Below are 22,498 nucleotides of genomic sequence, written 5' to 3'. Positions count from 1 at the left end.
GCGGAGGTGCTGTCCGTTCGACACTAGAGCGTGGGACGGATCGCAGGACGGTTCGTGGGACGGTTCGCGGGGCGGATCAAGGGACGTGAGGACGTTCCACTACATCAACCGCGTTCACTAACGCTTCTGCTGTGCGATCTACAAGGGTACGTAGATCGGAAATCCCCTCTCGTAGATGGACATCACCATAATAGGTCTTCGTGCGCGTAGGAAATTTTTTGTTTCCCATGTGATGTTCCCCTTCGGCGGCGGCGGCTGTTGCCGGTGACGCATGGCGGCGGAGAGACGCCGGGGAACCGAGGCGCCGCGGAATCCGGCGAGGAGGCAAGGTGCGGCCGACGGCGAGGCTCGATCTGGCGCGGACGGGTCGGCTCGAGCTGGCGGCGGTTTGACGACGGTGCTCCGGCGAGGCGAGGGAGCATCGGAGGTCTTCGGCTGCGGCAGCCTTGGCCGGCGGGAGCGGCCGTCTCGGGCTCTCCGGGGAGGGGCACCCGGCGGCGGGGCGTGGGGAGCCTGGTGCGGCGCGGACAGCCCGGCGGCTCGCCACCAGAGGCACGGGCACGGGAGCAGAACGGGCGACGGCGGCGGTTTCGGGCCTGCCCGGGCCCGATCTGGGCTCGGCGGGCCCTCGCGGCGGCTGAGAGACCGAGGGGAGGAGAGAGAGAGTGCGGGAGGCTAGGGTTGGCATGGTTTTTGAGGTAGGGGAGAGGGGGTTGTCTAAAATGGAAGGGGAGGTGTGTTTAAATAGGAAAGGGGGGCTAGGTTTAGCGAAATTTCAACCCGGATCCAACCGCGGGGTCGGATTCGATAATTCCGAATGCGGGACGGACGAGTGGCTGTGAAGAGTGGTTATCCGGAGACGAGAGGGAAAACGGGCGGCACGGCAACGAATTTTAAAACACCGACAGACGTCCGACGGTAGACCGAATACGGTGCCGCTACGGTCGACCGTTCGGGTACGAGACGGTCTCCGATCGCGACGAAATTCTACAGGCGGCCTGGCTATAACTAACTACGACCGCATGCCAAGTTTCACCCCGATCAGAGAAAGTTTTAAACGCACTTTAAATACAGGTTTTCGACGATGCCGCGGGCGCGTGCGAGTGCGGTCGGGCTCAGAACGGACAACGACGAGAACCGACAACTAACAACGGATGCAAGTTTTGAAAACTGGCGGCAACGGAGATGCCGATGCAATGCAGATGATGCGAATGATGCAATGATGATGCGACAAAAGAAAATAGACACACAACGAAAACGGAAATAAGGGGGAATCTTCTGGAACGTCGGCATCGGGCTGTCACAACTCTCCTACACTACAAGAGGATCTCGCCCCGAGATCCAAGAATGAAAGGGGGAGAGGATGAGAAAGAACAAGAGGTAAAAACTTAGTCGCTTCTTTGACAAACGAGTGAAACCAATGATCCTTAAAAGTTGCAAGGCGATGAGGAATGAAAAGAGAAAGAAGCAAGAATTCACGGAAAATTTCGGCAGCACTTCGGTAGGAAAATGGGACAAAAAATTCGAAAAGAAGAGAGAATTATACAATATTCATAACAAACAACTAAATAGAGCAAGGGAACACCATGATCTTGGTAGAACAACAAGAATGACCCAAAAGAGCAACAACACGAAGCCTCCGGAACAATAGAATATGAACTAACTTAGACGGAAGATGAGAGTGAAAACTACTAACTCCAATGAACTTGGCAAGCATACTTACAAGAAGAATTGGACGGAGTTGTTGGAAAACAACAATGAAATAACAAGATAGTAGTGGGCTTATGGAAATCATCTCAACATCTATGAGGTGACAACCAACCACTACAAGAACCAAGGATAGATGAAAGCAAAGATATGAAAACTTCTTACACCAAGAGGATACATTGAGAACTTGGATTAATGACAAGCACCATGATAGCAACAATCCATACGAAAAGCTATAGGTGAAATCCAAACCAAGATAACTGAATGAAGAAATCATGGGTTGAAAATATCTCATGATCAAAGAATTGGTGGTTTTAATTATCTCATACTTGAATGGAAGTCTCTTCGAGGCTCCTACACTAACAAGAATGATGTAATACCACCTCAAAGGATAAAGGAAGAACAATTGCGCATATAAATGCAAGAGAAAGGATACTTGAGGTTCTCCAACAAGAATCTTGAAGAACATTTGATAAAGGATTGAAACCTTAAAGAACCACCATGAAGGACCTCTGTATACAAATGAATGATGCAAAGATATGAAGGTAGAAGGAATAAGATTATGACCTTGCCAAAATTAAGATGAAGCCTCATAAAGAGATACTTGATAGAAGTTGGAACTCCGGAAAAGAAAGATAAAAACACTTGAGAAAAGGAATTGATACCAAGAGCCACTCCAGAAGAAGATTTCAAAATACTACGACAAGAATAAGAATTATGTTATGCTTTTCCTTCATCAAATTAAATTAATGACAAGCAACGGATTTAGCATACCACTTATTATTCTTGAAATGATTGAGGAGAGATATGAGCACAAACTAGAAGAAATCTTGAAAGAGGCACCGATGAGAATTGAAATGAATGAGGCAACCATGAATGACTGGAGATACATGAGAAGGAAGAGATCATGAGCCACCTGAGAGAAAAATTGAACAAGGCACCGGATAAAACGAGATACGAACGAAGAGGCAACAATTGAGAAGATTGAGGATGAAGCTGAAAGCTGAGAATGAAGAATCTGCTGAAATGATGGCCTTCGGAGGAACGAGAAATAAAAGCAACTCAGAAATGCACCGGATAGCAAGAAAGGGATTACTCACGATTGACAACAATGAGAGGATAACACGAAGCTGAGATGACAATCTTCACAAGAATGGAACAAGACTGAGGGAACACTCCTTCGAATAGCAAGCTGAGAATGATGACGAGGAACACACCAAGAATTAATGAGACACTCCGGAATAATGAAGAATGAAAGGTTGAGCCAATATGAGAATTAATTCAAATAGAACTTGAAGAAGGAATATGACTGATGAAATTCATACTTACGTCCTAGTTGAAAAGATTTAGAGATCTCTGGAAAAATAGAAGAGACATATAAGATCCTGGGAAAAACCTGTGGGTTATGGGCCCACTCAAAGAAACCACCGTTAACAAGATTCCTTAGAAGAGGGATATTGCACCGTCATGAAGAGAACTAGATGAGGTTGAGAACCTCGAAATAATTAAAAGAATTGAAAACACGAAACTTCCGAGATATCTTCAACACTCCGGAAGAAAAGAGAGGAATTAATAACCAAGATAGGCTGAAAGAATCTCCAACATGAAAAAGAATTACAAGGATAATTAGGATAAGATGAACTCGGACAACTGAATTAAATTCACTGGTAAGGATGACAATAATGAACAAAGATGAACATGAAGCTCCTGAGAATCTTCACAACGAATCACCAGCTAGAAAAGGAAGAAGAGATAGCGGAAGCATCACTTAATATGACGACACTTGGATGAAAATTGAATCATTGAAGAAAAAGGGCGGGAAGGCGGGGAAAAACAAAGACAACTTGAGACAGATGAGATGAACTCCGGAATAAAATGAGAGAATGATCTTGCAAAATTAGATAAGATTGAATTCAGTTGAAGAGAAGCACACGGGTTGAATGGAATTCATACGATGACTCCGGTTGAAAGGAATTGATAATACAATTGATAGAGCAAAAGAATTAATACTCTCATAAAAATATGAGAGCGCCACTTAGGAAAGATCTGAAACACCACTTGACATCGAAGCAACTTGAATTACCATATTCCACAAAACAAAGGGTGAGGCTTATGAAACAAGCCAGAACAAACTCATGAGAGAGATTTCGTCCGATATTTTCGTGGACAGGAATCCACTAGATGTCGAACCCCAACCTAACTTCATGTATTTGTTGGAAGATTGTCCTGTAAGTAACTACATGAATTCCCACCTATGAATTCCCGAAATATCTGGTCATGCAGTCTGGTACACGGATACAAGGAGTAATATCACGCAACTCCTATACTAACCGGTCACCTGCATCACATCCGTCAACACACAACCAGAATCTCGGACCTTCATGTACAACAGACCCCCGTGATCACAACGATACAAAGTATGGCAGTACTCCTGAACAATCTGCACCAGTACTGGGGACATCGGGGTTATCTCGCCACTACTAGTATTGAAGCAATTACGAACATCCTTCGTACTAAGATACTAAGAAATCTGAATGATAACGATGTGCTCGAGAATCCCCTGGAGCTCAACTCCCCTGAGACTTAGAGCAGATAGGAGGCACCAATACAAAACTCCGTCACATCGGCATCATATAGATTCCAAGAATATCCGCGTGATCCTAAATTTTTTTTGAGTGAGAAGAGGTGTAGAATTAAATTATTACGTCAAGATTCCTCACCAGAGCATAGAAAAGGAGAAAAAAGAATCCTACTCTCCAATATATAACTAGACTCAAAGCAGTTTTTCACTAGACTCGACTCGGCCAAATTCGATCAATCAAGGGGGCTCCTAGGTCGGTACTGCTCTGATACCAACTTGTCACGCCCAAGATGCGACCCTATCCTCAATTTGGCACGAAGGCCTCGTCAGGGATAGAAGCGAATCTCGTCGTGTCGCAAGAATGGATATTGTTACAAGTACATGTACTGAAAAGATGAAATATATATATATATATATATATATATATATATAGAATTGGCTTACACTCGCCACAAGCTACATCAAAGTCACATCAGTACATTACATAATCATCAAGAGTAAGAGCAGGGTCCGGCTACAGACGAAAACAAACGACAAAAGAAGAACGACGTCCATCCTTGCTATCCCAGGCTGCCGGCCTGGAACCCATCCTAGATCGATGATGAAGAAGAAGAAGACGCAACTCCAAATGAACAATCAATGCGCTCACGTCAAATAACCTTTACCTGAATCTACAACTGGTGTTCTGGTAATCTGTGAGCCACAGGGGACTCAGCAATCTCATTTCCAAAGGTATCAAGACTAGCAATGCTTAATGGGTGAGGTATGGTTAAGTGGTGAGGTTGCAGCAGCGACTAAGCATATATTTGGTGGCTAAACTTACGAGTACAAGAAATAAGAGGGGGAAGATCTACGCATAACGGACGTGAACTACTGTTGATCAAATGAATGATCCTGAACACCTACCTACGTCAGACATAACCCCACCGTGTCCTCGATCGGAGAAAGAACTCACGAAAGAGACAATCACGGTTACGCACACAGTTGGCATATTTTAATTAAGTTAACTTCAAGTTATCTAGAACCAGTGTTAAACAAAGTTTCCACGTTGCCACATAACCGCGGGCACGACTTTTCGAAAAGATTTAACCCTGCAGGGGTGCTCCAACTAGTCCATCACAAATTACCACAAGCCGCATAGAAATCCTCGATCACAAAGCTCGCAATCTCGTTGAATTCCTTAGAGGAAAACCTCAACTCTGAGATTACCCAAAGCATCACCGGAATCCCGATGCACAAGATATCTCGTCAAAGGTAAAACTAACCAGCAAGGCCGCCCGACGTGTTGATGTACCCGATAGGAGCCGTGTATCTCATTCTCAGGACACGACGGATGGAACTAGCTACGAGTGCCAAACCTCGAGTTTCCTCGCGGTGGCCCCATAGGCAGACCGTTTGGGACCAACACCATCAGCACTGGCCCCCCTGTTTATGTAAAATTACTCCTCAGGTAGCGCTAACTCCCTATGCATTTCAGTATTATCAAATTATTATGTTGGGCAAATGTAAAACCAATGTTGGTCCTTGCCACACCAGCTTTAATCTAAAACGAATTATCAAGGGGGTCCCCATAACAACCCCGATCGTGTTAGGAGCGCTCAATTATGGAACATAACACCGGTAGCCGAAACTAAGGGGGCAAAGGTGGAACAAAAAACCAGGCTAGAAAGGCCGAGCCTTCCACCTTTTACCAAGTATATAGGTGCATTAAATTAAATAGCATTAATATAGTGATAGGACAAGGAACCCATGTTATCACATGGAAGCAACTGCACCTGCAACTAGCAACGCTAATAACATGGTTAAGCAAGCGGTAACATAGCCAATCAGTGGTTTGCTAGGTCGAACAGGTTGAAGGTAAACAAGGCATTGCTGAGAGGCTGATATTTAACATGTGGTAGGCAACAAGACATAATCGATAGAAGCGGTAAAACTAGCATGGCAATGATAGTAATGGTATCTGGGGAAATGATCATCTTGCCTGAGATCCCGCTTGGAAGAAGAATGTCTCCGTGAAGCAGACGAACCGACGTAGTCGAACGGGTCCTCACAATCCGGCACGCTGCGGAACTCTATCGAGACGAAGCAAACCGGAAACACACATCAACACACGAAATTCACCACACGATGCACAACACATATGATGCATGAGCAGCTGAATGCAAGCAAGTCACAGCATGACAATTCACACAAACAAACACCACACCTTAAGTGAAGTTCAATATGCAACGAGTTGCATATTGACGAAACTCCACGCTTATTTATTTAGTTCTATCCCGATTATTTACACGGCAATATTAATGTTGTCATACATTCAAGAGGTGAAGCGGAAACTAAACTACCTATCTAGACATTTTAAATGAGGTCGGAAATGACATATAGCATCTCCGAGACGACCTCACATGTTAATTTACAATTCTGTCCAGATCTGAATTGACACATTTAATTAGTTGTTAAACAGCAAAACAAACAGGTTCACGTGGTTCTACGCGTCATGGCAAGCAATCTAGACATAAAGAACATCTCCAACGGAGCTACGGATCAAAAGTTACAAGCACCGCAAGATATAATGTCATGGCTGCAATATGTGTGCAACGACGGTCACGAGCACTTCAAAACAAACAACCAGCAAGAGAAAATGAAATTGTACGAGATTCTAAGCAAGTTTCATGTAGGACACGATCACAACGGAGCTACGGATCCACATCTACGAGAAAAACGAGAAATCACTACAACCTGCCAAAAACAGCCACATAGCATCTTCTACACCCCACAACTACGGGCTACACTACTCCGATAAACTCAAGCAAGGCATGACGCGGAAGAGGGCAAGAAGCACTGCTACAAACAACTAACAACAACTAGCATGGCAACAAGGAACACTAGGAAAAGAAGTCACAAAATGGCAACCCACACAATATTTCAGACTTTGTGAAAATTACACCTCATGAAAGTGCAGTTTTCGATCTGAAGCCATATTGACAGCAGCAAAACCCATAGCTACAGGCCTTCAAATGGTATGAAAATTCACAGCATGCTAGAGGAACACAAGGGCTACAACTAACTCTATTCGACAAACCTCAAAAGAGCTACAGATCTAAAGATAGAAGCAAAACAAAACAGCAACAAAATATTACAGATTTCAGACTTAGAAATATTTCAGCTCCTCCAAATCATCACTATTTCTAGCAACTTGAGGGCTATCAAACCACACCTAAACATGCATTTCTATTGCAACCAAAAATACTAGGGGCTAGTCTAAACACCCAAGAACAACTCCCTAGTTGACAACTTAATCAATCGAAGCACGGAATAAATCCTACGAATTAAACAAAAGGGCATCACGGCAAAATATCACGCGAACTAACTTGGTCAAAAGCTAAAACTAATCACATAGTGATGTGGACTAGATTATTGACTCTAGTGCAAGTGGGAGACTATTGGAAAGATGCCCTAGAGGCAATAATAAATTAGTTATTATTATATTTCTTTGTTCATGATAATCGTTTATTATCCATGCTATAATTGTATTGATTGAAAACACAATACTTGTGTGGATACATAGACAAAACACTGTCCCTAGTAAGCCTCTAGTTAACTAGCTCGTTGATCAAAGATGGTCAAGGTTTCCTGACCATAGGCAAGTGTTGTTACTTGATAACAGGATCACATCATTAGGAGAATCATGTGATGGACTAGACCCAAACTATGAACGTAGCATATTGATCGTGTCGTTTTATTGCTATAGTTTTCTGCATGTCAAGTATTTGTTCCTATGACCATGAGATCATAGAACTCACTGGCACCGGAGCAATACCTTGTGTGTATCAAACGTCACAATGTAACTGGGTGACTATAAAGATGCTCTACAGGTATCTCCGAAGGTGTCCATTGAGTTAGTATGGATCAAGACTCGGATTTGTCACTCAGTGTGACGGAGAGGTATCTCGGGGCCCACTCTATAATACAACATCACACACAAGCCTTTCAAGCAATGTGACTTAGTGTATGTCACGGGATCTTGTATTACGGAACGATTAAAGAGACTTGCCGCTAAACGAGATTGAAATAGGTATGCGGATACCGACGATAGAATCTCGGGCAAGTAACATACCGAAGGACAAAGGGAATGACATACGAGATTATATGAATCCTTGAAATTGAGGTTCAACCGATAAAATCTTCGGAGAATATGTAGGATCCAATATGGGCATCAAGGTCCCGCTATTGGATATTGACCGAGGAGTCTCTAGAGTCATGTCTACATAGTTCTCGAACCCGCAGGGTCTGCACACTTAAGGTCCGACGATGTTTTATGCGTATTTGAGTTATATGGTTGGTTACCTAAAGTTGTTCGGAGTCCCGAGTGGGATCACGGACGTCACGAGGGTTTCCGGAATGGTCCGGAGACGAAGATTGATATATAGGTTTGTCTCATTTGGTTACCGGAAGGTTTTCGGGCATTACCGGGAATGTACCGGGAATGACGAATGGGTTCCGGAGTTCTAGCGGGAGGGGCCAGCCCACCCGGGAAGAAGCCCAAAGGTTTTGTGGAGGCACACCAGCCTTTAGTGGGCTGGTGGGCAAGCCCAAGAGGGCCCTTGCGCAGGATATAAAGAAATCTAAGAAAAAAAGGGGAAGTGGGAAAGTGGAGAAGGACTCCACCTTCCAATCCTAGTTGGACTAGGATTGGAAGGGGAGGACTTCCCCCCTTGCTTCAGCCGACCAATTGGGGCTCTCTTGAGCCTCAAGGCAGGTCCCCCCCTGCCTCCTATATACACTGAGGTATTAGGGCTGATTTGAGACAACTTTGCCACGGCAGCCCGACCACATACCTCCACGGTTTTTCCTCTAGATCGTATTTCTACGGAGCTCGGGCGGAGCCCTGCTGAGATAGATCACCACCAACCTCCGGAGTGCCGTCACGCTGCTGGAGAACTCATCTACCTCTCCGTCTCTCTTGCTGGATCAAAAAGGCCAAGATCATCGTCGAGTTGTACGTGTGCTGTACGCGGAGGTGCCGTCCGTTCGGCACTAGATCGGAATAGATCGTGAGATGGATCGCAAGACGGTTCATGCAACGGATCGCGAGACGGTTCGTGGGACGGATCGCGGGACGGATCACGGGACGGTTCTTGGGACGGTTCGCGGGGAGGATCGAGGGACGTGTGGACGTTCCACTACATCAACCGCGTTTCCTAACGCTTCCTGCTGTGCGATCTACAAGGGTACGTAGATCCAAATCTCTTCTCGTAGATGGACATCACCATCTACGAGGCGGTGGAGGTGGTCGTCGGCGGCGAGAAATGTGGAGAAGGGGTGGGGAATCGCGGGGGCTCGGCGGCGACGGGGGATAGGGTTTCGACCCGCAAACACACCGCAGAACCGTAGATATAGTGGTAGGGGCGTGCGTTTTGTTGGCCGCGTCAAAAAAAATTGCGGGCTGGGCGAGTATGCGGGCTCTGTTCTGGCCGGAAAATTGAGCCGAGCCCGCATACTCGCCGGATTTTTTGCGGGCGGGGTGTTTTGCGGGGTGTGGTAGAGTTGCTCTAAAGAAGAAGCAGAGAAAAACCCGGCGGGACACCTTTGGCGACGGTGCCGTCGAGATGGCAGAGACACTCATGGGTTGGATTGATGTCGCCTCACGCCCATCCGAGACCGATAGCGAAGACCAAGTGAGCTGGTGGGCAAAGTAGAAAATTCTAACCCAAAAACCAAACTAATTCACAAACTGAACTAAGTTTGAAATTTTTTCACCCAACTAATCCTTTTGTGTGACGCATTTGTCTTAGCCGCCACACTACACTGTGTGACGCTCGACACTACGTTGTGTGACGTCCGAGAACTAATGTGACGCCTAAGACATAGGCGCCACATTACACTGTGTGACGCATTTGTCTTAGGCGTCACACAGTGTAGTGTGGCGCCTGACTGTCAGGTGATGTCCCACAAGCGTATGGGATCGCAGCAGTTTTTGAGGGTAGAGTATTCAACCCAAATTTATTGATTCGCTCACAAGGGGAAGCTAAAGAATATTCTCAAGTATTAGGAGCTGAGTTGTCAATTCAACCACACCTGAAAGATTAGTGTCTGCAAGCAAAGTATCAGTAGCAAGGTAGTATGATAGCAACAGCACCAGAAAAAGCTTTGACAATCCCCGGCAACGGCGCTAGAAAAAGCCTTGTTGACGGGATGTTAGCGCCAACAAAGTCTTGCAACAAGTAACAACGGAGTAGCAAGGAACAGTAGTAGCAGCAACAACAAAGTAACAAGTAACATCAGTAGTGACAGTAGCAGCGAAGTAACAAGTAACAGCAGTAGTGACAGCAGCATCAAAGTGGCCCAATCCCTCTTGTAGCAAGGGACAAGCCTAGGCAAAGTAACGTAGCGAGAACCAGTAGTAAAAGGCTCGTAGGCAGTGGATCGGTGATGGATGAGTGTGATGGATGTGATTCATCATGTAACAGCTATAACACAGAGAGATATGTGACTAGCTCCCGTTCATCAATCTAATGTAGGCATGTATTCCGTATGTAGTCATACGTGCTTAGGGAAAAGAACTTGCATGAGATCTATTGTCCATCCCTCCCGTGGCAGCGGGGTCCTAATGGAAACTACGGGATATTAAGGTTCTCCTTAATATAAAGAACCAGACCAACACATTAACACGCGGTGAATACATGAACTCCTCATACCATGGTCATCTCCGGGAGTGTTTCCGGCTATTGTCACTCCGGAGTTGCCGGGTCATAACACATAGTAGGTGACTACAACTTGCAAGATAGGATCTAAAGCAGACATATATTGGCGACAACATAATAGGTTCAGATCTGAAATCATGGCACTCGGGCCCTAGTGACAAGCATTAAGCATAGGCAAGTAGTAGCAACATCAATCTAGAACGTAGTTGATACTAGGGATCAATCCCCATCAAGAACTAACTCGATTACATGATAGATCTCATCCAACTCATCACCGTCCACCAAGCCTACGATGAGATTACTCATGAACGATGAAGTGCATCATGGAATTGTCGATGGAGAAAGGTTGATGATGATGATGGCGACGATTTCCCCTCTTCGGAGCCCGAAACGGACTCCAGATCTGCCCTCCAGATGAAGAACAGGATGTGGCGGCGCCTCCGTATCGCAAAAACGCGATGAAACCTTCTCTGTGATTTTTTCCAGGCGAAACGGAAGATATAGAGCTGAGATTGGGGGCGGTGGTGCCACGTGGGCTTGTGGCCCACTGGCACGCCCCCTCACGTGGAACTTTGCACAGTTATTTTTCTTTTATTCTAGAAAAAATCTCCGTAAATTTTCAGGACGTTCCGAGAACTTTTATTTCTGCACAAAAACAACACCATGTCAATTCTGCTGAAAACAGCGCCAGTCCGGGTTAGTTCCATTCAAATCATGCAAATTAGAGTCCAAAACAAGGGCAAAAGAGTTCGGAAAAGTAGATACGATGGAGACGTATCAACTCCCCCAAGCTTAAAGCCTTGCTTGTCCTCAAGCAACTCAGTTGACAAACTGAGAGAGACAAAAGAAAAACTTTGACGAACTCTGTTTGATCTTGTTGTTGCAACTATATCTAACTCACAACGAGAATTTTAGCAACATCACAAGCAAACCACATAAGCAAATGACATCTAGGTCTCACGGAAACTCATATCAATGGCATAATTAACTAGCGAGCAAATAATTATAAACCTCAAACGTCAACACTTCAATCAAAACATCATGAAGCAGTACAAATAGATGGTATCTCGCTAGCTCCTTCTGAGACCGCAAAACATAAATGCAGAGCACCTTAAAAGACCAAGGGCTGACTACACATTGTAATTGAAGGCAATGAAGATCCAGTCATAGTCACACTCAACACAGTTAAAAGCAAAGCATAAAAATGACAGAGGTGCTCTCTAATGGGTGCTTTTGTAAGAGGAGGATGACTCAACAGGAACATAAATAGACAGGCCCTTCGCAGAGGGAAACATTGATTTGCAGAGGTGCCACAGCTCAAGCTTTGAAAACAGAGATAATAATTTTTGGTGGCATGCTTTCATTGTCAACGCAATGACTAAGAGTTCTCAACATCTTCCACGCTACACATGCTATAGGCGAGAGAAAAGTAAAGTTTTGACTCCCCCACCACCAATCAATCAGAGTCCACGGCTAGCCGAATCCTCGGGTATCGTCCATACCAACATCAATCCTGGGGGAGTTTTGTTTGTAATTATCTTTTCGATTTAAGCATGGAACTGGGAATTCCAATTACCGGCCCCTTTCTCGTGAATGATAGTGAATAAACGCATATCGAGGATAACACGCCTAGCATGGAAGATACCAATAGCCCCCTGTCACCAGATGAGCGGTTCGGGCATGCAAAACAAATTATTTCTTGAAGATTTAGAGAGTGGCACATGCAAATTTACTTGGAACGGCAGGTAGATACCGCACATAGGTAGGTATGGTGGACTCATATGGCACAACTTTGGGTTTATGGGAGGTGGATGCACAAGAAGTATTCCCGCTTAGTACAAGTGAAGGCTAGCAAAAGACTGGGAAGCGACCAACTAGAGAGCGACAACAGTCATCAAAATGCATTGAGAGTAACTAACATTGAGTGCAAGCATGAGTAGGACATAAATCACCATGAACATGAACATCATAGAAGCTATGTTGATTTGTTTCAACTACATGCGTGAACATGCGCCAAGTCAAGCCACTTGAAACATTCAAAGGAGGATACCATCCTATCATACTACATCATAGTCATCTAAACATTCATGTTGGCAACCAAGACAAACCATTATAAGCTCCTAGTTAAATAAGCATGGCATAAGCAACTATGATCTCTAAGTTGTCATTGCAAACATGTTTCTCTCACAACAAAGCTGAATCAGGCATGATGAGCTAGTCATATTTACAAAAACAAAATAGATCGAGTTCATACCAGCTTTTCCAGGCTTAGTCATTTCATCATCTATCGTCATTATTGCCTTTCACTTGCACGACCAAACGATGTGAACAATAATAAGAGTGCTCGTGCATTGGACTATGCTGGAATCTGCAGGCAAACACAACAGAGAAGACAAAGTAATATGGCTCTTTGAAAGCTAAACAGGTATGCATGCAAGATCCACTAAACATTGTAACCAATATCTTCTACCTTGACCCAAAGAAAAAGAAAACTATCTACACGGAGAAGAAAAAGAAAATCTTTTTGGGTTTTCTCAAACTAGACAAACACGCGAAAAGAAAACGAGAGAAAGAAAATAAACTAGTATGGATGATACAGTGGCAAAGTGTGAACACCGGCTAACAAAGTGAAAGCATAAGCAAGAATGTAAATTCGATGAGAACACGTACTCCCCCAAGCTTAGGCTTTTGGCCTAACTTGGTCTACTCCCAAGGAGGGAAATAACCAGCTCCTCGGTACTCCGGAGTGGGCTGTGGATGCCACTGCTGTGTGAGCTCCTTTGGCTCCCACTGATAAACTGGCGTCTGGTACTCGACTGGCGGCTCGGGCACGGGTACCTGTGGTTGGGCTAAGCCCCAATATGCGTAGATGTTCGAGGGCATAATAATGTACCTGCCTGCATGAAGATTGAACAAAGAAGGAGCAGGCAAAGTAATAGTCTCACGAGTACCCTGACTAAATACGAGGTTATAAATCATCCTTCCACCTATATCTCTATCAAGAAAGTCATGGCGAACCATGCTATCATAATCTAGATATCTCTCGGGAAGAAGAACCTCTTCTTCTTCCTCTAGTCTAATAGGTATCTCAAAGTGTCTAGCAAGACGAGTAGCATAGATACCTCCATAGACAACACCCTTAGAACGGTTCAGGTTCAACCGTTGAGCTAATATAGCGCCCAAGCTATAAGTTTTATCGTTATAAACTGCTTCGTGCAAGACCGCAAGATCTGGGGAACTAAGTGACCCAGCTTTCCAACGACCAATCAAACATTTTCCCACAAATAGTGAGAAGTACCGAAGCACGGGAAAATGAATGCTAGCAGCTCTAGCGCAAGGCACTCCTCTCTCCTCTCCTACAGCAATTCTATCGATGAAAGCTTCCAAGTCCCGTGGACGAGGTTCATGAATATCCCCAACGTAAGGTAATTTGCAAACATTCCAAAAATCCCGGAGTGACATGCGCTGGGGGATATCATAAAGTTTAAACTCAACCATAGGAGGATTCTTCCTCGGATAGAAGTTAAAGCTTTGTACGAAGATATTAGTGAGGAGGAGGTATTGCGAACACTTATCTTCAACGAAGGCGGTAAGGCCCGCGTTCTCCACCAAGTGATAAAAGTCCTCATAAATTCCAGCGGCGCGTAAGAACACGTCGCTTGGCCACTCGCACGCTCGAACTTCCGCGACTTGAGGGACCGGATACTTGGGCTTCTTCTCACTCCCATCATCCTTGGGGTCACGGCTTGACGAGCCTCTCAAGAACCTCCTCATCTTTTTCCTTTTCTATTTCTGAAAATTTCTGAAATTTTTAGTGATTCTAAGGAAAAGTACTGGGGCGGAACACTGTACCAGTACCGCCACCACCGCTGCTGCCAATGCCGGAGGCGCCTGCTGACGATGGTGGTTGGGGGTGGGAGCCTGAAGCTCGTGCACATGAGCCCGCTGCCCCAGTGCAGAATCAAGAATCGATGGTAATTGATCAACCCACGTCCTCTGACTCTGTTGAGGAGGTTTTCTTTGTTCCACCAGAGAATATGGAGGTTCCCGCGGCTGCAGAAGGTGTTGTTCCAGAGGTCCACAATGCTGATGCTGCACCTGAGGGGTTTGTTGCATAGCCTGCTGATCATCAGGACCAGCATGATGAAGGTTTTGTGGCTGCTGAGGATGCCGCAATTGAAGAAGACCAGGAGGAGATCAACCCCTTGGCGATTGTCCCCTACCAACAACCACCGGTATGTCCTGACACACTGGCTGTTGGTGCGGCACGTGTCATGTTTGGGCCTGTTCTTCCTCCTGCTTTGGCATGGGCTCGTGATTTTGACACGCTTAAGGGGGAATCTCATCCCTGCATGTTCCTCATCACCTGCATTTGCCTCCAATGATACCAATTGTTTTTCCCAAGCGATCCTGGTCTTTCGCTTTTGATGAGGTGCAGCCTGAACCTTCTATCACCTACTTGGATAACACCCCTGCAGTTCCCTCCGACACTCCTGCTGCACCGACAGGTGGTGAGGTGTTCGCCTCCCCTGTTGCTCCAAAGAGCGCTGCTCGCAAGAAGGCGACTCCAATTGTTGACTCCTCGGTGCGTCACTGTACCACGGGTTCAATTAAGAGAGATGGTTTTAAGCCTGTGTTGCAGGAGTTGCCACTGTCGGTGCCAAAGAAGGGGAAGCCTCGGGCCAAGCCATTGGAGGACCCGGTGGATCACGCGCATCAAGATGAAGCTCTCCCATCTGCAACTCCTGTCCGGGTGATCCAGGCTGTTGGCCAAAGCCTTGGCATCACCCCTGACAAGCTGACTGTGGATCGTCTTATGGAGGATCCGGCGAGCTCCAAGCCTACATCCTCTGATGATTGAACAAATGTTATTAATGTATCTATTTTCCTGTTTTTCTGAGACATGTTATGGGCTCTTTTGCTTGGTGTGGTACTTTGCTGGATCTTGGCTGCGGGAGTTGCTATGTAACTCTGCTTTTGCTACTATATTACTTTTCCATGGATAGTCGTTCTACTAGAAGTTGGCGTGTCCTCTACCGGAATGTGCGGGGCTTGAATTCAGATTCACGGCAACGAGCGGTGCGCAACAAAATTGACGAGAGCCTTGCAACAATTGTGTGTCTGCAAGAAACTAAAATGCAAAATATCGACTTCCGGTTTGTCAGAAAATTTTATCCCAAACGATTTGATCAGTTTGCTTATACCCCCTCGAGGTCTGCTTCGGGTGGCTTGATTACTCTATGGAATTCCTCAGTGCTGTCTGATACTCTGGTAACAGTGCAGCCGTTTGGGGTGATTGTGTCCTTCACCTCTAACCACACTTCTGAATCCTGGACTCTTGTCAATGTTTATGGCCCTTGTCAGGGTGAGCCAAGGGACCAATTTGTCAGCTGGTTATATCACCTCCAAATACCAGTAATAGATAACTGGTTGCTGGTTGGGGACTTTAATTCCATTTGTTCTCCTACCAACAGAAACCTCCGAGGAGCTAATTTCAATGATATCTTCATCTTCAATGAGATTATTGGGCACCTTGGACTCTTGGAACTGCCTCTCAAAGGAAGATCTTTTACCTGGTCCAACATGCAAGACTCTCCACTTCTTGAACAACTTGATTGGTTCTTCACTTCTGCTAATTGGATATCTTCATATCCATTGACCCAAGTGGCTCCTCTAGCTAAGTCTGCTTCTGACCATGTTCCATGTGTAGTCTCAGTTAACACAACCATTCCCAAAAGTAACCTTTTAGGTTTGAAAACTATTGGGTAGAAACGGAGGGTTTCCTGGAATGTGTTGCAAACTCATGGAATGTTCCTTCCAGAAAGGGGCATATATCTGCTATCATCACGGACAAGTTCAAGCATCTAAGACATGCTCTAAGGAAATGGAAAACAAGCCTGTCCAAACTGAAAGCTACTATTGACAAATGTAATAAGGTAATACTCTGTCTTGATGATCTTGAGGAGCTCATGCCACTATACAGACCAGAAGCAAACTTGAGGATAATTGTTAAATTTCACTTGGAGCACTTGTTACATTTGCAGTTTCTGTACTGGAAAAAGAGAGCCCCAATCAGATATATTAAAGTGGGGGAGGAGAACACAATTTTTTCCCATGCCATGGCCACTGAGAGATACAGGAAAACCTCCATCTCATCTCTCACCTTGCCTGATGGTTCAGTCATCACTGAACATGAACAGATTGCTGCTTGCTTCTGGTCTTCTGACAAAGATAGGATGGGCACCTCACATGGCATTAATTTAGTTTTTGATCTTCAGGCTCTCATGCAAAAAGTGGAAGGACTATCAATTCTGACTGAACCTTTTTCCAAAGAGGAAATGGACAGAACTATCAAAGAAATGCCCATTGACAAAGCCCCTGGTCCTGATGGTTTTAATGGACTCTTTTTCAAAAAGTGTTGGCACATCATCTCCCCTGAGTTCTACCAACTTGCTGCTGCATTTCATGCTGGATCAGCCCAACTGGAAAACATGAACTCCTCTTATATCACCCTTGTGCCAAAAAAGAGATCTCCTGAGCAAGTGGGTGACTTCAGGCCTATCTCCCTCACTGGTATGGGGCTAAAATTCCTGTCCAAAATGATTGCTAATAGACTTCAGCTACAGATTATGAATTGCATTCATAAGAACCAGTATGGATTCATTAAGTCTAGGACCATTCAGGACTGTGTGGGTTGGACACTTGAATACTTACATCAATGTCATCAGTCTAAAAAACCTATTGTCATACTAAAGCATGATTTTGAAAAGGCTTTTGACTCTATAGAACATGAGTTAATTCTTCAGATCTTGCAGCACAAAGGTTTTCCTGACAAGTGGCTTCTTTGGGTTCAACAGTTGCTCAACACTGGATCCTCCTCCATCCTTGTTAATGGAGTTCCTGGGAAAAAATTCATGTGTAGAAGAGGGGTCAGGCAGGGGGACCCTTTGTTCTCTCTACTCTTTGCAATAGCTGCAGATTTCCTCCAGACCTTGGTTAACAAGTTGTTACAAGATGGTTTGCTGCAGCTCCCAATTCCTTATCATGACAAGGATTTTCCAATTGTCCAATATGCTGATGATACTCTTATCATCATGCCTGCTGATAAATCACAATTTTTGGAGCTCAAAGCAATGCTGTTGCTCTTCTCATAGTCCACAGGTCTTCAGGTGAATTACCACAAATCTGCCCTGCTACCAGTCAACATTGATCAACATCATCTTCATCTCCTGGCTGATGCAATAGGTTGTAAGACTGGATCTCTTCCTTTCACCTATCTTGGCCTACCCGTTGGTACAACTAAACCTAGAATCATTAACCTCATGCCCTTGGTGGACAGTATGGAGAGGAAGCTCTCTGCCAGCTCCTCTTTTCTAGCTCAAGGGGGAAGTCTTCAATACCTCAGCTCTGCTCTGTCTTCTGTCCCACTGTTCTTTCTGTGCAGTCTGGATATCCCCTGGAATACTTAAGCAGTTGGAAAGAATTCAGAGGCAATGTTTGTGGACGAAAAATGGTCAGGATCATGCCCCATCTCTTGCTGCATGGGACCTGGTGTGCAGACCTAAGATGAAGGGGGGTCTGGGCATTATGAACTTGACTGTTCAGAATGAAGCTCTCCTACTCAAGCATGTAGATAAATTTCTGAACAAAGCTGATGTTCCTTGGGTGAAGCTAATCTGGGATACTTACTACCACAATACTGTCCCTGAGGGGACTTCTCTCTGTGGCTCTTTCTGGTGGAAAGACATCTGCAAAAAAAAGGACAACTTCAGAGCTGTCTCCTATGTTGTGCCCAACAGAGGTGACACATTCCTGTTCTGGTGTGATCCCTGGGTTGTAGATGGTTCTATCATTGCTATGGCCCAAAGGTTTCAAAGATTATTCTCTTTTGCCGTGGACTCTTTTTGTACTGCTGAGGAAGTCTTCCAAGCTGCACACACTGAAAGCATGATCAATCTCTTTCATCTACCACTATCAGATAGAGCTCATCAGGAGTTTCAAACAGTCAGTTATCTAGTCCAAAACCTAAATAGAGACCCAAACACCAAGGATATTTGGCTTTGGGGTCCTGATAGTAAATCTTACTCTGCTAAGATATACTACAACCATGTACACAAGTCTATTGTTCCTAATCATTTGCTCTGTTGGATTTGGAAGAGTTGCTGTACCATCAAAATAAAGATGTTTGCTTGGATGCTTATTATGGACAGACTCAATACACAGGACATGCTTGAACGCAGACATTGGAAAGTCTCTGAATCCAACCTCTGTGTTCTCTGTCATGCTCAGGTCAAGGAGGACAGAGATCACCTTTTCTTAAGCTGTTCTTTTAGCAACAGGATATGGAACTATCTACAAATTTCATGGCAGGGATCTGGCATGTACACAACCACTCTTGTTGCAAGGAAGGACTTTGCCCACCCTTTTTCTCACAGACAGTCTTCACTGCATGCTGGAACATTTGGACTGTCAAGAATGACAAGGTTTTCAGGAATGATTAACCTAGCTTCAGGAGATGGAGGTCTGGTTTTATTTATGATATGTCCCTTCTAGCTTACATAATTAAACCTAGGCTTAGGGAGGCTCTCTTGAAATGGATCTCCTTTTTACCTCCTTGAGGTTTGTAATATCTATCCCACCTTTGTACATTCTTTCCCCCTCACTGTAATTATTGTAATTATTGTTTAATAAAACTAAGAGCTGTGGGGTGTTTCCCTACAGTAGCCGGTCAAAAAAAAAAGTGAATAAGGCCCAACGAAACTCGTAGCAACTACTCGAACAAGTGCCTAGAGACCATATTACGCATCAAAACTACTTGGGACCAGCTAGAATCAGCATACAAAGCTCAAGAACATGGTCACCGAGGCAACAAAAAATACGCGGAGTATAAGGCACTAGAGCAAAAACTAATTGGACCAATGGAGGAGTCACTTACCAAGGAGTAATTTCCCCAAAACAGTTCGGAGAACGGTGATTTGAGCAAAGAGATCGAAAAACCCACCAAGAGGAGCAAGAACACGGGTTTGAGCTGCGAAACGATTTTTTCTGGAGGTAGGAGAACTAGATGGGAGCAAGAATGAGTGGAGGGGGTGCCTGTGGGCCCCACAAGCCTGGGTGGTGTGGCCAGGGGGGTGCCTGCGCCCCTAGGGCTTGTGGCCCACTGGTGTGCCCCCCAGACACACTCTTTGTCCCAGTATTTTTCAAATATTCCAGAAAAAGTCATACTTGATTTTCAGGACGTTCAGAGAACTTTTATTTTCGGGGTATTTTTCTAACGGATGCTGAAACAGAAAACAGGGAAAACTAAACTAAATCTATCATTTTTCTTCTAAGCAACCTAAAGTGAAAGCTTGGAACAGAGGTTTGTGACTCCGCGATTCATCCATCTCATGGTCATTGAAAGAAACTCGTCAGTGAGGTTGATCAAGCCTCTTTGAAAAACCTTTTCGAATCGCAAAAGAGAACGGAGAATTTCCGAATAGTCACTAGGTCACCTCAATGGGGATGTGTATCTCCCCAACAAGAAAATCATACTTCATCTTGACACGAGGAATAGGGCATTCAAAGCTCCCAATAAGAATCGATGAAGTCTTTTCGATAGCATTTATGCAATGTACTCGATATTGTTTCTTTGGAAAGTGCACCGTATGCTCATTACCGTTGACATGGAAAGTGACATTGCCTTTGTTGCAATCTATAACAGCCCCTGCGGCGTTCAAAAAGGGTCTTCCGAGGATGACAGCCATGGCATCATCCTCGGGAATATCCAAGATAACAAAGTCTATTAAGATAGTGGTGTTAGCAACCACAACAGGCACATCCTCGCAAATGCCGATAGGGAAAGCAGTTGATTTGTCATCCATTTGCAGAGAGATTTCAGTGGGTGTCAACTTATCCAGTTCAAGCCTACGATAAAGAGAGAGAGACATAACACTAACACCAGCTCCAAGGTCGCACAACACAGTTCTAACATAGTTGCCTTTAATGGAGCAAGGTATATTGGGCACACCGGGATCACCTAGTTTCTTCGGAGTTCCACCCTTGAAGGTATAGTTAGCAAGCATGGCAGAGATCTCAAGATCAGGTATCCTCCTCTTATTAGTCACAATATCTTTCATGTACTTAGCATACGGGGACATCTTGGGCATATCAGTCAAACGCATCTGCAGAAAACAGGTCTGATCATTTCAACGAAGCGCTCAAAATCCTCATCATCCTTTTTCTTGGATGGTTTGGGAGGAAAGGGCATAGGTTTCTGAACCCATGGCTCCCTTTCCTTACCGTGCTTCCTAGCAGCGAAGTCATTCTTATCGTATCTTCTATTCTTAGGCTGTGGGTTATCAAGATCAACGCTAGGTTCAATCTCCACATCCTTTTCATTGCTAGGTTGAGCATCATCATGAACATCACTATTGAGATTATCATTAGGCTCATGTTCATCACCAGATTGTGTTTCAGCATCAGAGACAGAGGCATCGTTTGGACTCTCAGGTGTAGCAGCAACAGGGTTGCTAGCGTGCAGGTTCCTATCATCTTTCTTCTTCTTTCTAGGATGACTAGGTGCATCAGTGCTAACTCCTTGAGACTCTTGTTCAATTCTCTTCGGATGACCCTCAGGATACAAAGGTTCCTGGGTCATTCTACCGCCTCTAGTGACGATTCTGACGGAAGTGTCATTCAACTCATTGAGCAAGTCATTTGAGTTTTAAGTACTTGTTCTACCTGAGTAGTAACCATAGAAGCATGTTTACTCAGAAGCTTAAGATCATTGACGTCTCTGTCCACACAAGCACTTAAATGACTAAGCATACGAGCATTCTTTTCCAATTGTCTGCTAACAATAATCATTGAAACTCTGTTGTTTGGCAACGAAGTTATCAAATTCATCCAAGCATAAGCTAGCAGGTTTATCAAAAGGAATATCACTCTCATCAAACCTACACAGAGAATTTACTTCTACTACCTGTATCGGGTTATCGAGACCATGGATATCTTCGATAGGTGGTAGATTTTTGACATCTTCAGATTTAATGCCTTTCTCTCGCATAGATTTCTTGGCTTCTTGCATATATTTGGGAGTGAGGAATAGAATACCTCTTTTCTTCGGAGTTGGGTTAGGAGGTGGTTCCGGAATAGTCCAAGCATTCTCATTGCACAAGATGTTTTTCAGCAGAATCTCAGCTTGTTCTACAGTTCATTCCCTAAAAACACTACCAGCACAACTATCTAGATGGTCTTTGGAAGCATCGGTAAGTCCATTATAGAAGATATCAAGTATTTCGTTCTTCTCAAGAGGGTGATCAGGCAAAGCATTCAGTAGCTAGATGAGCCTCCCCCAAGCTTGTGGGAGACTCTCTTCTTCAGCTTGAGCAAAGTTGTATATTTCCTGCAAGGCAGCTTGCTTCTTATGGCAGTAGTAGACCATATCCTGGGGGCTACGCACACAACCAGGAGCAAGATAAGTGAACTGGGTCTTAGCAATATCCTTTAGCGAGAAAGGAAACAACTT

This window comes from Hordeum vulgare, chromosome 7H (genome assembly GCF_904849725.1).
Source record: "Hordeum vulgare subsp. vulgare chromosome 7H, MorexV3_pseudomolecules_assembly, whole genome shotgun sequence".
In the NCBI taxonomy this organism is placed as follows: Eukaryota; Viridiplantae; Streptophyta; class Magnoliopsida; order Poales; family Poaceae; genus Hordeum; species Hordeum vulgare.
This window is presented reverse-complemented; position numbering follows the sequence as displayed.